General features: G+C 38.2%; 1 pseudogene; it reads right to left on the bottom strand.

Moving 5' to 3' along the window:
• The window catches only part of LOC100017315 (zinc finger protein 850-like), a 72,617-nt pseudogene that overhangs the window by 34,767 nt on the left and 18,965 nt on the right, over positions 1 to 18,885 (bottom strand).

Genomic DNA, 18,885 nt, shown 5'->3' with positions numbered 1-18,885 from the left:
ATGCTACCATGCATGAAAGACTTTTGCTTTTTCCCCAATTAGAAGCAGGTAAAATTCCAAATTCCCTCCTCCTCCTTGTACTTCTAGGACATTTTATTTTTCTGATCTTCCTTCTTAAGACAAAAGATGCCTCTATATGAGAGATTAAAGCAGAAATGCAGGCCAACAGGAAAATTCAATCAAAAAATTTCAAATACTTACATGACCTAATGAAAAATACTGATCCCACCCAAAACAAGTCTGAATTTTGTGATCCTGCTCCTGAACCACAAATGGAGGATGATCCTTTTTCTCCCAAAATGGAAATGAGACACTCCTCTTGTATACATCAGGTGCAGACCCTTCTTTCTCATACCCTGCAACTTCTTTCTCAAGCTCTGCAACACCTGGATGATCTTACCTCCCCTGATCCTTCTTCTAATCCCCTCATCCTCTCCTGCCATTTCTCCCACCCCACAACCAGCCCCAGCTCCAAAGAAATCTCATGCTGTTACCATACCTGTTCCTATCCATGTTGCCTTGGCATCCCCACAATCAACTTCTAAGGAATCACAGACATCAGATGACTACTATGAAGACCTTTTCCAATTAAGGGAAGTGCCTGAAATAGGATACAGTGGGGATGTGGTGACCCTAAGACATCATATTTCTTTTACACCCCAAGAAATTAGAGAATAAAAACATAATATACCCTAATTTGAATCCAAACCTTTGGTTGTGATCAAGAAGATGGCTGATATTTTTAATCAATATGACCCATCCTATAAGGATGTTGAGAATTTGCTCAATGCTTTTCTAACATAACATGAGAAAAATAAAATCATCTCTCATGTTAACAAAGTCCAGCTCAGGATCCTACATGGGATTATAACAGTACCACAGACCAGTTGCAATTACATCATTGTAGGGGTGGCATTATAACAGCTATGTGAGAGTGCTCTGAGGATACAGAAGCATGGTCAAAATTTGAAAGCCTTAGACAATCAGATAATGAGACACCCCCACAATTCATGGATAAGCTCATTGAGCTTGGGGATCAATATCTAGACCTTGATATTTCTAAAGATAAAGATATTAAGCAAATAAGGAGACATTTTGTCAACAAATCAAGAGTTGGACTAAGATCATTTTAAGATGCATTGCCCATGATGACCTCAGATGAACCTTGAAGAGTTGAGAAACACTGCTTCTTATGTCTATAAAGACCAAAAGGAAAAACAGGAAGAGGCTAATGTCATAGAAACCTTGAGAAAACAAATCCAAATTTTGGAGGAAAAGATTGATAAACAAAACAAAGAACATGGTGATCAACCAATGGCACCAGCCCCTTTCCAAGAACCTAACTATAAGTCCCTTTCCTGCCAATTCTGTCATAAGGGCCACATAATGATGAACTATAGGAATTTTTCCTGGGTACTGATGAACTATACCAACTGGAGAAATTCTTATAGGAACAATTACAGAAATGATAATTTTAATGGTGATTTCAAGAACTGTAATTTTAGTACTGATAATAATCTTAAGGAGATAAATCAGGCACCTGAGAACTCATACCAAATGACCCCACAGCAGTATATTTTGAGTGGATCTTGCCCCTGAACCACCACGGGAGATACTGGCCTTCATAGGGGAACCCAAGGTAGTACCCAAAGATTATGAAGGTGTATGGGGGGTGGGGGGGAGGTTGGGGCACAGGAATCAGATGATACAACCTTTGATTTTCTGGTCCCTGACATCTTACTGCCCATTGTCCCTATCTTCTCCCCGTCCCATACTAATGAGCCCTATGTAATATTAAATGTTGTTAACACCTATCATGATTTCCTTTTGGACACTGGAGATTCCTGGTCTGTATTGATGAGTACACCTGATTCAGATTACAGTTCCATTGGCTCAGTTAATGTCAGGGGAGTATCAGGGACATTAATAAAGGTTCCCAAGCTTTCCCCTAGAATAGTGTCCATAGGACCCCTTAGTGTGGAACATTCTTTTCTCTTAATGCCTGGCTCCCCTTTAAATTTACTGGAGAGAGACCATTTTTGCAAGCTTAGGGCCACAAAACTTGCTCTCCAGATGCCTCTATGTCACTGGAACTGCCTGAGAAATCCTTAACTTTACTCCCTGTACTTCTTTCAGATACTCATGAAATAAAGGACACTCCTATTTTTGAGATCCCAAATGATATACCTGAGTATCTCTGTGCCACATCATCTTTTGATGTTGGCCTACTTAAATCGGCTGTCCCTGTCCAAATTCAAACAAATTCTAGCCCACCTCCTTCCATTCCTCAGTATCCTCTTTCGAAGGAGGCAATTGATGGCATTACACCAGTAATAAATTTCATGATTGACCAAGGCATCATAATTCCCTGTAAATCTGATTATAACACAACCATCCTGCCTATTAAAAAGTCAAAACTGGGGGGGGGGCAGCTTGGTGGCTCAGTGGATTGAGAGCCAGGTCCAGAGATGGGAGGCCCTGGGTTCAAATCTGGCCTCAGACACTTCTTAGCTGTTTGACTCTGGGCAAGTCACTTGACCCCCATTGCCTAACCCTTACCACTCTTCTGCCTTAGAACCAATACACAGTATTGATTGTAAGATGGAAGGTAAGGGTTTTTTTAAAAAAGCCAAAACTGGGTCCCCATGGCAAGTATCTCTATTGATTTGGCCAGGATTTGAGAGCTGTGAATAATCATGTTATAAAGAGACAGCCTGTAGTTTCCAACATAAATACTATTGTCTTTTCTATTCCTAGCACAGCTACATACTTTAGAGTAGTAGATTTGTGCTCAACTTTTTTTCTCTATACCCATACATGAGAACTCCAGGCATATCTTTGATTTCACCTGGAAGGGCTCTGTGTGGACCTGGGCTCATCTGCCCTAAGGGTTGGTGGACAGCCCTACTCTGTTCACACAATTCTTAACTGTAGATACAGATGCCATAAAATTTAAATACAATTATTTAATTCAGTATATGGATGATTTACTCTTGGCCTCACCAAATGCTGAAACATGCCAAGCAGATAGCAAACACCTCCTCTTAGAGCTACATAAGAGAGGCCACAGGGTCTCCAAGGACAAAGTTCAGTGGTGTCTCCCCAAGGTACAATATTTAGGCTTCATTTTAACTGTTGGGTCCCATTTAATTTCTCCCAATTATATTGAAAATATCCAAAAGTTAAGTGTTCCTACCACTAAAAAGCAACTGAGAGCTATTCTTGGAGCAACAGGATTTTGTTGACAGTGGATCCCTTGCTATGGGGATATCACTAAGCCCCTTGTAACACTCACAAAATCGTGATCCCTGAACCACTTAAATTGGAAACAGAACACCTAACAGCTCTTTCAAATTTAAAACAAGCTATCCTGTCTGTCCTTGCTCTAGGCATACCAAATCATGATAAACCATTTACCTTATATGTCCATGAACAAAAAGGGGTAGCTTCAGGTGTTCTAACTCAACTTTTGGGACCTGCTCAATGCCCAGTAGCCTATTATTCTGCCCAGCTTGACTCAGTAGCTGCCAGGGCACCACCATGCCTTAGAGGAGTAGCTGCTACAGATTTTCTAGTAACCAAATCTGCTGAACTTGTATTGGGATGCCCTCTGACCATAATGTGCCCACATGAGGTTGAGGCATTGCTATTAAGACATAGGACACAGGCATTTACTGATCAAAGGATTACTAGGTATGAGTTAACCCTATTAAATAATGAACACAAAGCAACGGAGCTCTTAATCCTGCAACCTTGCTCCCTGATTTACCAATTTCTGGAGAACCTTTACATGATTATATATCTCTAGTGTCCACTGTTGATAAACCTTGTAATGATTTATTGGATACCCCTTTGGATAATTTGCATTTAATATTATTTACAGATAGTTCTTCATTTATGAGGGATGATGTGCGCTATACAGGAGCTGTGGTAGTTACTGAAGTTGATATTCTATGGTCAGCTTCCTTGTCCTCAAATGTAAGTGCACAGGGTGCAGAACTCACAGATTTCAAACACGCCTGTATTATTGCAAAGGATAAAAGAGTCACAATTTACAGACTCCCACTAGGCCTTTGGCATATGTCATGCTATTGGCATGTTATGGCTTTAGAGGGGATTCTTAACATCAGCTGGAAAATGTATTGCCAATGCAAACCTTATTACTGAACTTCTTTCTGCCATCCAGCTCCCCAAAGCTATAGCTGTCATTCACTGCTCTGCACATACAGGTGGCACTGACCCTGTCTCCAGGGAAAATAACCAAAAAGATATCGCAGCAAAACCAGCAGCTTTAGAAGGCCCAGAATTAATTATGCCATTAACAATTACTGATGATTCGGGTCTATCCCTTTCTTATAATGACAAGGAAGTGGAAAAAAGGAAGCATAAATTTAAAGTAAAATAGATAAATTGAGTATGGGTATCATCAGATGGCAAACCCTTACTCTCTAGAGTTTTCTATAACCAGACTTGTCACTCTATTTATAAACATGGTCATTTTGACACCCAAGGCATTATAGACTCTATTAAGAGTATGGATAGCACCTGGAATAACTACAATTTCCTCAAATGTATGTATAGCTTGCTCTGCCTGCCAGGTCTTTAATCAACACGCCTTATGACGAAAAGACTTTGGTGGATGTCCTCTTGCTTATACTCCATTTGAGCACTTACAAATTGACTTTATCTCTATGCTAAAAGCTGGACAGTATAAATTTTGTTTGGTCATAGTTGATCAACTGACCAGGTGGCCTGAGGCATTTCCTACTGCTCATGCCACAGCGGCTTTTGTTGCTAAAATCCCTTTGAAAGAAATTATTCCTCTTTTTGGCCTGCCAGCACATATTGATTTGGATAAAGGAACTCATTTTACTGCTTTGGTGATATCTCAAATTTATTCATGTCTGGGGATAACTTTTAAATTTCACACACCATGTCATCCCCAGAGCTCCAGCCACATTGAACAAATGAATAAAGAACTTAAAATCATGATTGGCAAATTGTGCATGGAGACTCATTTAAATTGGCATGAAATTCTACCTCTGGCCCTATTTTATCTCAGAAGAAGACCCAGAGATGATTTACACATCTCACCATTTGAAATGATATGTGAACATCCACCTATTCAGGCACAACCACTTGCCTTTGCCTATACATCACTGTTAGGAGGGGACACAACAATTTCTACATAAATCAGACGATTCCAAACAAAACTGAAAGAACTCCACAACTCTGGAGCTGCTGTTCTATAGGCCCCTTTGATTTCTCACTTCATGATTTAAACCCAGGTGATGTGTGTACATGAAGAATTTCAAATGTACTGGGTCAACTGAACCTGCTTATGATGGACCATTCCAGATCCTATTAACTACACCAACAGCCATAAAAATTGGAGAGAGGGACTCGTGGATTCATTGTAGCCATGTGAAATGAGTACCTTCTGTTGATGGTGAATAATTGCTTGCACTGATTGTATTTGACTATTGATTGTGATTCGATTTCCTTATTGCTGGATTTGTACTATTTTGTTGCACTTTATTTGGTTGATCCTTGTATTTGCACAAATTGCCTTGTAGGGCAACACATGCACTATCTCACAGAAGAAAATCTGTATTAGTGACCTGATGTGTCTTTTGTAACATTTTGTGCCTTTACTATTTTTTTAAATTTTCTTTAATTGCTTTGTCTACCTCATTTGCACTCACATCATTTTATCTGACTTATTTGCAGTCACACTGCAGATCATGGTAAGTCAAAGAAGAAATGAATGTTATTTTTTTGAAAACTAGTCCCTATGCTTTACCACTATAATTGTGACATATACACAATTTTAACATTTTGTTTTCTTCCTACATGAGCCATACATTATTTGATATTTCCCCTTTCTTTTCTCACTTTTTTTTGCTTTTGACACACATCACTAGTATTGAAATAAAAAAAATATTTTTACTTTTGTGAATGTTAAAAGATTCTCAGACTCTACCTTAGAACATTTGGTTAAGACCATTCCCCATTTTAAACAGTGAAGCTACTTAGATCTAAAATGTGAGAACTCTACTTAGATTAGAAATGGGAAGACCTCTACTCCACCCGTACTTAAGACTGCTTTAGGGGAGAAAACTCCTTGCTAAACAATGAAAGTACTTAAACCCATACTTATAATGAGGCAAAAAGTTCTTTAAGCCATGCCTATTTTTAGAATTAATACAATAGGGTGCGAAGTACCTATAAAGGTCGGGCAACTTTGTGAACTTACAAGGAGCAAAGAGGTGAAAACTTACTCAGAGCTTTCCTGATGTGAATTACTCAGAAGTTTTAGTCTACCAAGAAAAGGTGAGAGCAAGATGTGAATTAAGAAGGTGATAACAAAATGTGAATTAAGAATGGTTTGTCCTTTGAAAAATGTCTACTGTGATTGGTGGATGTAAGAATTTAGGGGAGGTGACAAAGGAGAAAATGCCCTATATAAGGAGATGAGAAATCTGAGTAGAAGACAGTCAGCTGGGAAAGGCTGCCTTTAAGGGTCTCTCTCGAGACTCTCTTGGGGACATTTCAGATTGAGGATTGAGCTGGTGAAGTCAGCTGAGATGGAGCTGGCCTGGTGTCACTAGATTCCTTGCTTGGACAGATTTTGTGGTGAGTGAGAAAGATTGACTGATCTCTCTCTCTTAAGACTCAGGTCTAGGCCATGTTGGCTTAAGGCCCTTCAACTTTATTCCTTTCTTGCTCTTTCTCTCTTTAATTCCTCATTGTATTATTAATTAAAGTCTCTATAAAACCCAGTTGACTTGGGTATATTCATAATTGGGAATATTTCCCTGGCGACCACCTTAAATATTTATTTAAAACAAGACGCTGTAGTGAAAACATATTTCCTGTGGTCACAAATTTACTCACCCACTCTTATATCTACTACAATTTATATCTTCCACTATTTTAACTCACTACAGTTTATGGCCTCAACCATTTTAATTATTACAATTTATGGCAGACAACTATTTTAAATATAACACTTTTTGCAATAGCATAAGCTAAGATATCTATTTACCTAGCATATAAAACACATACTGAAAAAGCTTTGAACTATGGCAAGCTGCCACAAGTTATTTAACTATTATGAGACTTTTGCTCGATGACCATGTCTAATACAAGGGAAAAGGGACCATAAAGGAGCACAGAACTTGACTTGCAAGGTGCCAAATGAGCACAAAGAAAAAGGTGAAAGAAACCAAACCAATCCTTCAGAGACTGATGACATTCTGCATAAAAGGCACAATGACTTGATCATGTGTGAGACTTGAGGCTGTGGCTGTTTAATGTGTTAAATGCAGGACTTCCTTTTACCACACTCTATATCAAGCATATAACATTGATTGCTCTGGCTCCATTATCCTGAAAAAACAAAGAAAAGGGTTGAACCAGGAAATTCTATTACCCATTTGTCTCAAGATCTAGTCTCTTTTTCTATTTTCTCTCATGATATGTCCTGTAGTCCAGACTGATAAACTGGATTAATGACTAATTGTTGTTGTATGCTTACGGGACATGGATCACTACAAGAATCTGTTGTAAGTTGTGATTTTTTCCCCTTATTCCCAGAAATTTTTTCAAGTTTTATTTTTATATTTTTTATCTGACTCAGAAGTTATTTTTAAATTTTAATTTCTTTCATTCCTTGATATTTTTTGATACTTGATGCATGCATCCCTGTATCATCCAAAGGGGATTGGTGTATTATTATTATTGCTATTTTCCTCAGGGGGACTATGTTATTGTTGTGAACTTTGACTTGAATTTGAGCCAAATTTAGAACAAGAGACTACCTCCCAGAATCTAGACGGCACTATGAAGATGCCTGCAGAGACCACACACTGTACCAGAAGATCCAGAGTGTACTTTGAGATATGGCAAATTTGAACTGGGGGGGGGGGGGGGTTGAAGGCTTTTGTTTTGAACGTAGCCTCTAATGCCAAAGGGGACTGCCCCCTAATTGGCTTTATGTCAATACACCTATTGTTGGTTTTGCTCCTTTTCCCTTTTATTTTCCTTTTGTCCCCAAATTATAGTAATTTCCCTTTAAAAATTGTACTATTTGTATATACCTCTAGTTCAAGTTATAAGTTAGTGTGAATCTTATGGTCATATTAGTTATGTTTTCATGATCCATTGGGGAGACTGATCTTGATTTAGAATCTTGAACCCAGAGACTACATTTCCCACAATCTCCTTTTCCTTTTCCTGTTTCTGTGTCTGTATTGATTTAGAATCTTGAACCCTAGAGACTACATTTCCCACAATCTCCTTTTCCTTTTCCTGTTTTTGCATCTCCTTACACAGGAGGAGTTTTAAGTTTTCCACCCATGTAGGGCTCTGGTTCCATGGTGGAGGAGGGAGGAGCAGCTTTGTTTTTTTTGCTAGCCTTAGTTCCTTATACTTTGAGATAAATATTTAATAAATATTATTAGATATAATACTTGGAGTACTGGATATTAATTTTAATCTTTTTAATCTTGACAGTTTCTTCCTAGGAAGATGTCTCTCCCTTTGATATGTTTACTCACACTTGATTCACAGCTTGGGGGAAAAGATAACTAATGCCAATTAACTCAATCAGGGTAATACAAAGGAATACCTGACAGGGAAAGGAAATAGGAGGTCCCTGTCTCTATCTAAAACCTTTTCCCTCTCTCCTCGAGTTTTGGGGGGGAACTCAGGCTTTGGCAGCCTAAGCACCCTGAGAGGAAGTCAGGTTGATTGACCCTGTATTTGGCCCCTTGGCCACAGTTCAGATCCAGGACAATAGGAGTTGAAGTAAACTCTGACAGATTAAAAATGCCTTTTTTCAGGTTTCTCTACTCTAAGTCTCTTTAATTGGGAAGTGTTAGGGGGAAGGATTTCCAGTCTCAAGCAGGAAAAAGTGGGTAACCCTCAGGAGAAAGTCTTATTCAACCTTCTCCAGACTGAGAGACCAACTCCTTTTCCGAAGGAAATTCCTGCTTCTCCTCAAGATTCTATCCTCCTGGGGTCCCTCCACCATTGAGGTGATCAGATCCACACACTCTTCAGCCTAGCACTTTTCTTATATGCCAGCCTCTGTCACAGGACCTAACCCTAAATTTGTGCAGATTTCTATAACTCACCAACATGCTCATGCTCCATTTTGCCCATCTCTTCAACACCTGCCTCTTTTTCGCCTTTATATCAAAGACTCAAAACATCCTAATGAGAAGAAATACTGTAACAAAGCCTGGACAGCAGACTGATAGTAAAGGTGTCTATCATTTGAAGGGCTGACAGCAAATATCTCTTGAAAGAAGATTCTGTAGGGTACCATTTAAAAATTGCGAAGATAGATTGGACGGGACTGAAAAAAATACATTGTAATGTAGCATAACTTAAATTAACATGTGTTTTCGTAACAGAATGATTATATTTCAACTTGCATAGATAGCACAGACTTTAATGAAAAAAAAGCTTAAATTTGATATGTAAGTAATATGTTTAGAAATTATAGAAATAAGTACAATTATATGAGTTAAATTACACTGGTGTCTCTGTCCCATCATGCCAAAGTGTCAAGTTGATGCATGATTTTCTATGTCAGATATTTGATAATGCATCCAAATGAATAGAAATAATTTGGCTGTCAATAATTTTCTATTATATATTAAATTCACAACATCATTTGTTATTTAGTTTTTCCTTTATAAAGATTTTTTTTGGCAAAACAATTACTTTAGTTTTAAATTTATTTCTATGGAGCAACTGATCCCTTATGAAATTAACACTTCTTTAGATTTAGATGCCATGGGATGATTTAATTGAGACTAAAATTAGAATGATTAAATTGGGCATTGTTTTAAACCAAATGAAAACTTATTTCTCTCTCTTAACCTTAATTGTATTAGGTTTCTTTGTAAAAAACAGCTTTGAGTTTAACATACTAAAAATGACCTGTGTTATATACCATATTATCTAGCTCTAATTTGTGAGCAAATTTCTCCATTATAAACAAATTGATCAAAAAAGGTGAACTATGATATAGCCCCTTAATTTATTCATGGTGTCACACTTTAGATAGAAATCATATGCCCATTTCCACCTAATTTTACAGGAAGTTGAGTTCTATGTGAGAATCCATCTTTTCTCTTGTAGAACAAGAGTGGAGCTCCATATGAATGCTTTACGACATTGCTTGCATTTATAAGATTTCTTCCCAGTTTGAATTCTCTGATGTTTAGCAAGATAGCTTTTTGAAAGGTGTCTTAAATGAACTTCATTTAAGTTTCCTACACGTGGATTCTTTGATGTACAGCAAGACTAGAGCTCCAACTGAATATTTTTCCACAATACTTGCATTCATAAGGTTTCTCAGCTGTATGGATTCTTTGATGTACACGAAAATTGGAGCTGCAATTGAATGTCTTTCCACATTGCTTGCATTCATAAGGTTTCTCACCAGTATGGATTCTCTGATGTTCAGCAAGTTTAGAGTTCAGACGGAATGTCTTTCCACATTGCTTGCATTCATAAGGTTTCTCACCAGTGTGGACTCTCTGATGTACAGCAACACAGGACCTATCGCTAAATGTCTTTCCACATTCCTTGCATTCATAAGGTTTCTCCCCAGTGTGGATTCTCTGATGCACAACAAGATTATATCTCTGACTGAATGTCTTTCCACATTGCTTACATTCATAAGGTTTCTCCCCAGTGTGGATTCTCTGATGGTTAGCAAGATTGGAACTGAAACTGAATGTCTTTCCACATTGCTTGCATTCATAAGGTTTCTCACCAGTGTGGATTCTTTGATGTGCAGCAAGGTGGGAGTTGCAATTGAATGTCTTTCTACATTGCTTGCATTCATAAGGTTTCTCACCAGTGTGGGTTCTCTGATGGTTAGCAAGGCTAGAGCTCAGACTGAATGTCTTTCCACATTGTTTGCATTCATAAGGTTTCTGCCCAGTGTGAATTCTCTGATGGTTAGCAAGACTAGAGCTCTGACTGAATGTCCTTCCACATTGTTTACAATCATAAGGTTTCTCACCAGTGTGGATTCTCTGATGTACAGCAAGACCGCACCTTTGCCTGAATGTCTTTCCACATTGCTTGCATTCATAAGGTTTCTCACCAGTGTGGATTCTCTGATGTAAAGCAAGTTTGGAATTCTGACTAAATGTCTTTTGGCACTGCTTGCACTCAAAAGGTTTCTCCCCAGTGTGGACTCTTTGATGTGCAGCAAGATTAGAGCTGCAAATGAATGTCTTTCTACACTGATTGCATTCATAAGGTTTCTCCCCAGTGTGAATTCTCTGGTGTACAGCAAGGTGGGAGCTCCGACTGAATGTCTTTCCACATTGCTTACATTCATAAGGTTTCTCCCCAGTGTGGATTCTTTGATGTACAGTAAGATCAGATTTCCGACTAGATGTCTTTCCACATTGCTTACATTCATAAGGTTTCTCCCCAGTGTGGATTCTCTGATGTAAACCAAGGTTGGAGTTCTGATTGAATGTCTTTCCACGTTGCTTCCAGTCATAAGGTTTCTCCCCAGTGTGGATTCTCTGATGTCCAGTAAGACTAAACATCTGACTGAATGTCTTTCCACATTGCTTGCATGCATAAAGTTTTTTCCCAGTGTGGATTCTCTGATGTCCAGCAAGACTGGCCCTGTGCATAAAAGTCTTTCCACACTGATTACATTCATGAGATGTTTTCTCAGATTTCATTTTTTGATGTTCAGGAAGGGATGCATTTTGAAATTCAACACAGAATTCTCTACAAGCTAAGTTATCTGGACCACCACTCATGAATTTTTGTTTCTCAGTTTCGTCCACAGAAAAGCTCACTTCTGTTGTAGTCACTTTCATATCAAGTCTGATCTCATCTTCTAAAAGAAATGATAAAACACATGCATAGTCACATATACATGCATATACATTGTCACATATACACCTATAATCATATTGCCTTTCCTCCACTGTCAGAATATAAACTGCTTTATAGCCTATTTCCTCAGGCAAGAAGAAGTCGTCTAACTTAAATGGGCACAATATATCCTTTGAAAATGCCATCACCTCAAAGATAAAGAATATTTAATTAACAAAAATCCTCCCATATGATCACACTGGCTCTTCAAAACAAACCTGTGATTTTTGCCAGCCTAGCATTATTACATTCCTATTTCAGACCTATGACCTCAGAATGGTAGTCAAGTGACTTGACCCAAATCCTGCAGCTGAAAACAAATCTTGTGACTGTGTATACTGTCTCCACAGTACTAGACACTGCAGTTTCAATCATTCCTTTTTGCTTTCATTTTCATTGTGTACATAACCAATCCTATCTTCATACTTATGATAACATAGGGTTCATATATACTAAATATTCCAATAATTTCATGATCTAGTTTATTTGAAATCCTTATCTAAATTTCTTCATGATTTGTTTCACTTATTTTTTTTTCACATTTATCTAAGGCATAAAAGATTTTGTTGTTCCCTACATGTTTATGGTAGCTATTGCCGTTTTTTGTTTTTTTTTAGAAAGTCTGATTTCACTACCATGAAGTCCTTCTCCTAAATACTAGTGAAACAAAGATATGGCATTGCCCATGTTTAAAAACAGGTCTCAGACATTAAATGTGAGTCTATCATTTTAAAAAATAAAATGAGCAGCAAGCTTCCATCTTAGTTCTTTTATGTCCTTCCTATTTATTGGTTTATAAACCCTTTAGAGATTTGAAATAGTGCTCCAACAAACTTGAGCTAAAAATTTGTTACTGACACTTGAAACAATAAAGGCAACCAATTTTGTTTCAGTATTTTTCCTTTTGGCAAAGAATTCCAAACATAAATGAAGGTTTTTTTCCTCCCCTGCAGTGATTCTAAAAAACCATAACAAAGAATATGATGCTTTGGGGGTACATTCAATGACACCCTCAAACTCTGATTAATACTAAGTGTAACATATTTTTAGTTTCTCAACTTGACATCAAATTATTTTCTTCCAGGAAGGTTGGTCATTCATGTTCAAGGGCATGCACAGGCTCTCATTGCTATCACTACACATGAGAAGTTGTCCCATTCCTGGGTTACCCTGTAATTGCATCTCATCAAATTTGTAATCATGAGATCAAGATGTTATCTGGATTTGCATACTTGCAGCAGAGATAGCAGAGTCTTTGCAAACCTTAGTCACTAGGCATGCAGAGTAGAGGCTGTTATGAAACCATCATTGACCACAATCTTTCTACAAAACAGCCTTTCATTGGCCACTCACTGAAATGTGGTGGTTGTTTCCCAATTTGAACTTACCTATATTTATGTCATCATTCTTCTATCTTGGGGTTTCTTAAAAGAATTGTTTGGTAACTTGGGCTAGTCATTCAGTAGTTTCAGTGAGAATGGAGACAATTTCCCAGGAATAGAAAAAATGAAATTCCACCCTTATGAAGTGGATTTCTAGATAAATTTTGTTTTAAAAAAAACAACAAAAAACAAAACAATGCGATATATTGATCTCCAACCACATTCATCATTTAATATACTTCTTGTTATGAGTCAATGAAAAAACCTTTTGCAAGGTAGGTAGCAATTTATTTACTTCACTGGCATATAACTGAAAATCTGTTATCCTAAAAAAGAACTACATATTCCAAGAGCCCACTGACTTCCTGTCATTACATACTTCCTGTAGGCAGAGGATAAAGGGAGTGGGCACTGAGGCTCCTTCTCTCTGATGTAGAATCAGCAGTGATGGTGGTGAGTGGGGAAGGCTAAAAATGGGTAATCAGCCATGGGCACATGGTTTTTATTTTGTATCCTCTTTATTCCTTGATTTCTAATGATCATTTAGTAAATCCCTTAAAATATATTTTTTATTATTGAGATTTTAATTTTACAGTTGCCTACCAAAAGGGATGAGAAACTCTCTCATCTTTAAGATAGCCTAGATAATCATTTTAAGCCACGTTTCTCCTGCCACCCACAAACCCCAACTCTTTGGAGTGCTGTGTTTTTCTTTTCCTACTTTTGCCTAGTTGCTTGATCTCCCTTCTGACTAGCTATTTTTAGCTGGGGGACTCTTATCAAGGAAGAGATAAGCCACTTCTCTCACTCAACTGCTTGAGTCCTTTGTTCCTCATTTCTCCTCGCTGCTGACTGGCATTGCTGATAACACTTCCTCCAGCCCCTGACCCAATCGCTCATTGGGCCCCCAGCAACTCTGCTCCTGATCTCCAGCCTCTGATCCAGATTGCTCATCCAACCCCAGGCCCAACCCCAGGTTCCAGACTGCTGGTAGCTGCCACTGTGTCTTCGGGATTACATACCAACTGGTAAAAACTGGGGTGTTCTTTCCTTAGGCAACAATTAGCCACTTGGAAGGGAACCTGGAGGGGAGGGACGAGAAGGAAGAGACTCTTCCAAACAGGAAGTTGATTACAAGCATGGCATATTCTATGAAAGAGAAGTGCATTACCTATTTCAAACAGCTTCCAGTTTTAGGATGTTTTTTTCATGACCGCGCTGATCCTTTTACTTATCTTGCCTGAGATTCAGGGGAAAAATTTGTCTCCCTTCCAACCCTTTGTCATTTGGACCTGCCCAGTCTCTAAGATACAAACAGTTTGGGATTCCTCAAACCCATGTTCTCCCTTACTATGGGAGATACCACAGTACTGACAAAAATCTCAACGGATTAAAAAAAAGGAACTTTAAAGAGACTGGAGGTGAAATTTTTGAGTCTTTTCAGATTCCAATGTTTTATAAAAGCCTCTGTATTCTGTAGTATTTTGCTGATTGTTTTGTTTAAGATTTAATTTTCTTATTGTAAGTTCATATATTAATGTATTTAATACTGTTCTGTTACATCGTATCATTTTAATCTACTGTGTTTTAACTATTAGATATATTCTGTTACCCCTATGGCTACTGAACAAAATATTGTAAAAGCCCATAAACAGTTCCCCCCCCCCATTTTTCATTTTTTTTTTAATTGTCACATAGATGATGGACTCAACCTGGCAAAGAACCTTTAGAGAATTTAATAAACTAAGAATTTAATGGTGGTTCTAAGGGGTCTTCAGAAATAATTTTAATTAACTAGTGGTTTCTGAATGGATGAGTTTTTTTTAATATTTATATTTTAAAGAATGTTGTATTAAAGGTAGAGAAACGAAGAAATGTTCCTACCAAGGTGTTTCTATGAAGCAGGAAGCCAAAAAAAAGCTCCTCTAAAATTCTTCAGTTTAATTTACTTCTACCAGAACAATCTAGATTTCCTGGTGATGTTCTAGACCCAAATAAGTTTTACTTTGTTTAAAAAATATATTTGCCAAGGTTGATTTTCTATGTCTGTAAAAATTGTCTGACAAATTTCTATCAGTTCATAGGTTTTTTTTTACATACAGCAACATATATGAAATATGATAGTGGGTTTGTTTGCTATTGTAATTAACTGGGCTATTGTGAATTTTGGGGACTTTGGTACTTCTTTGAATGTGCATTATCTATTGTATTACTATATTTTTCTAAAAAATCATTAGAATTCACACAGTGGTTAAGTTGAAAAGGAAATGGGTCTCATTTTTTTCTACTTTGTACTTTACATTTCCTTAGCTGACACAGTCTGTCAATGATTATAAGTTATATATTTTTGAATTTTAAAACTCTTTTATTATTGTTTTTGCTTACATGTGGAATACACTATTTCAGTTTTATTTTTTCTCTCCTTTTTGTATTTGAAGCACGTCACTAGTATTGAGAAGATTTTCTTTAACTTTTTTTGATTTTGCAGTAATATAAGCTTAAAATATATTTGCTATGTCAATGCATACCCCAAAAGCTTTAGACTACAAAATGATGCCATTGATTGTTCAAAAAAAATATGGGACTTTGCTTAATGATTCTGATTCCAGGACAAATGAATAGAAAAAGAGCCATTGCTCAGTGCCAAAGAAACACAAAGCTAAACTGCATAGTGCCAATCAAGTGCAAGGTCAAAGACACCAACCAATCCTGATGGGTTTGATGAAACTTTTGGGCCAAGATGAGAGGACTTGAACTTGCTTGGGGTTCAAGGTTGCAGCTGTTTTAACATGTGTTAAAAGCAGATCTTCCTTGTCCCACATTCTACCAAGTATCTCAAATTTGGCTCCTACATGGCTCCTACAATGTAGCCCCTATTCTGTCTTTCATGGTGTGGTAAACTTTCTATAATCCTGGCAACTGACTGGGTAAATGCATAATTGCTTAAATCCCTTTAATTGGGCCCTGATTCAAGGACCTGTTATGGATTTATTTATTTTTTTACTTAGAATTTTTACACATAAGACTTTGATAGTCCATATTTCATCCAGAAATTATCTTTTCTCTTTTATTTGGATTGTTTTGATGTTCTTGATTTCTCTTTGCCAATTGATTCATACATCTCATAACTCAGCCATGCATTTCTAAGTTATCCCTGTGTTTTTCAACACCCTCTTCAGGAGGGAATGTATAATTTTAAATTGAAAAGTTTAATTTCCTTTTGAGAGTAATTTTAGGTTAAGAAATATGCTACCTCTCCGAATCCAGAAAATGAATTCTTTGGAGAAGGCATCATGAAGATGCCTCCACAGACCACATGATGCACCAGAAGATCCAGAGTGAACTTTGGGATGTGATGATTTGAACTGTGTGGGGTTGAATGCATTTGTTTTCTATGTATACTCTTATGCTGAAGGGGACTGCCCCCTAACTGGCTTTTAGTCAATGTACCTAGCAATCATTGGTTTTGGTCTCTTTCCCCTTATCCTCAAATTATTGTAATTTCAAAGTTGTTATGTTTACAAGACTGACTGGAGAGACTAGTCTTCCTTGGCTCTCAAGTGGAATGTATAATTGAAAATCGGTTACCATAAAAAAGAACTACAAATCCCAAGAGCCCACTGACTTCCTGTCATTACATACTTCCTATAGACACAGGATAAAGGGACTGGGCATTAGGCCTCCTTCTCGCTGATGTAAAATCAGCAGTGATGGTGGTGAGTGGGGATGGCCAAAAATTGCTAACCAACTATGGGCACATGGTTTTTATTTTGTATCATCTTTATTCCTTGATTTTTAATGATCATTTAATAAATCCCTTAAAATATATTTTTATTATTGAGATTTTAATTTTTCACTGGTTAGAGAGCTAAAAGTAAGGAAACATTTTTCATCCCTCAGCAAGAGAACTTGTACAATTTTTTCCTATTTCCCACCTTACATATAATCCAGACTTTTCATTATATTCTTCTTAAAAATCCTTATACAGGTGTGGTGGTGCATTCTAATTCTACCTCAGAAACTTGCTAGGACTTTTAACCTTGGGCAATTCACAGGAGCTCTGGCTATCTCAGTCTCCTCAATTTGATAACATGCACATAATTGTATCAAGGAACTCCTGGGGCCCCTATGAGGATCACATGAGATAATATTTATAGTGTGTGACACATTATTATGCCCCATGCAAAGAGTGACATTTATTTTTATCTTAATTTTGGTTATTTCCTTCTTTCATTGCTTTTCATTGATTGTCACCTCCCTACATTAGATCTCTCTAAGTCCTTCACTTCAGAGCTTTCCCTATCTTGATTACCTGCCCTGGAGGTAGGATCTAGAGGGTTTCTACAAAACTGTCAGCATGCTGTCTGGTCCAGCAGAGGGTGAGTTCCATGAGGGCAAGGGATGTCCACTGCAGCCCTTTATGTCTCCTATAAATTGGCACAGGACCTGGCACAAAGCAAATACTCATACATGTTTCTAGATACTAAAGAGCTCAGAGGGGATAAGCTTAGCCCTTCTGGTTGCAGGAGACTTCCATGGCTCTTCAATCCCAAACACTAACCTTTTAAAGTCACAGACCAATCCCCTGAAGAGAGCTGATAGAAAATGGAGTCCAACAGCTTTATCTTGGAGATTGGTCAACTGAGGTTCAGGAGTTCATTGACTTGCCCAGGAAGCCCTTGCTAAAACCTTTGAAAAAGGATTCCAAGACAAGTCATCCTGTTCTCAAATCAAGACCTGGCTCCAACACAGCTCACAGAAGCTTCTGGTCACTGTAGCTCTCCAAAACCTCTTTTTACCTCACTCACCTGGGCAACAGCTCCTCAAGCCTTCCTGCTTCAGCATCCATGGGGCTTCCCTCTGCTCCAAATAAGAGATCACATCTTCTGGGGGAGCTGGAAGCCCTGGGCATGGGAAATCAGTCAGGAAGTAGGATGGAGAGAAGTTCATTACCGAGTTCTCTTTGGGGAAAGGTGGGGGAGTCCAGAGATTCCACTTATAGAATATCTCTGTGGGATTCCCACAGGAGTCTGCTCTGACTCCCCATTGTCTATGATGCAGAAACCCAGGGTAGGATGTGCCTGTTACCATGCTAGGGGAACTGGACTGAGCAACAGCACCCCTCCCCATCCTGTTCTGGTCCATTCTGGCAGAAATGCCTAAACTCCCAAACTGGGTCCAAGGGTCATTTTTCTGAGTCAATCTGAAGCTCTAGACACAGGGACCTCAAGGAATCAGCTTTTGTCCCCCTGCCCTGCCAGCTCCTCCATCTTGTGGACTGCTCTCTTGGAGAGACTCTGCCTCTGGGGAACTCAACAATCCCTGTTGGACCCAATGCTGTCTCAGCCAGTGCATTCATCCTGACAATGACATAGCAGTGCAAGCAGTGGCTGTAGGAGGCTTCTATGGCCTCCTGGAGGAGAGTCTCCCCAGAATTTAGTATAGGGAGAAGAGATGGGAGAATGGTGGGGAATCAATCTAGAAGCAGAACATTTGGTTTTGGGGCATTTTCTTCAGAGAAGGCTGGTCTCAGGCCATACTTTTCTGCTATCTGGAAATGAAAGGCAGCTAGAAG

The sequence above is a fragment of the Monodelphis domestica genome, chromosome 8 (genome assembly GCF_027887165.1).
Source record: "Monodelphis domestica isolate mMonDom1 chromosome 8, mMonDom1.pri, whole genome shotgun sequence".
NCBI classification, from domain to species: Eukaryota; Metazoa; Chordata; class Mammalia; order Didelphimorphia; family Didelphidae; genus Monodelphis; species Monodelphis domestica.
This window is presented reverse-complemented; position numbering and strand designations above follow the sequence as displayed.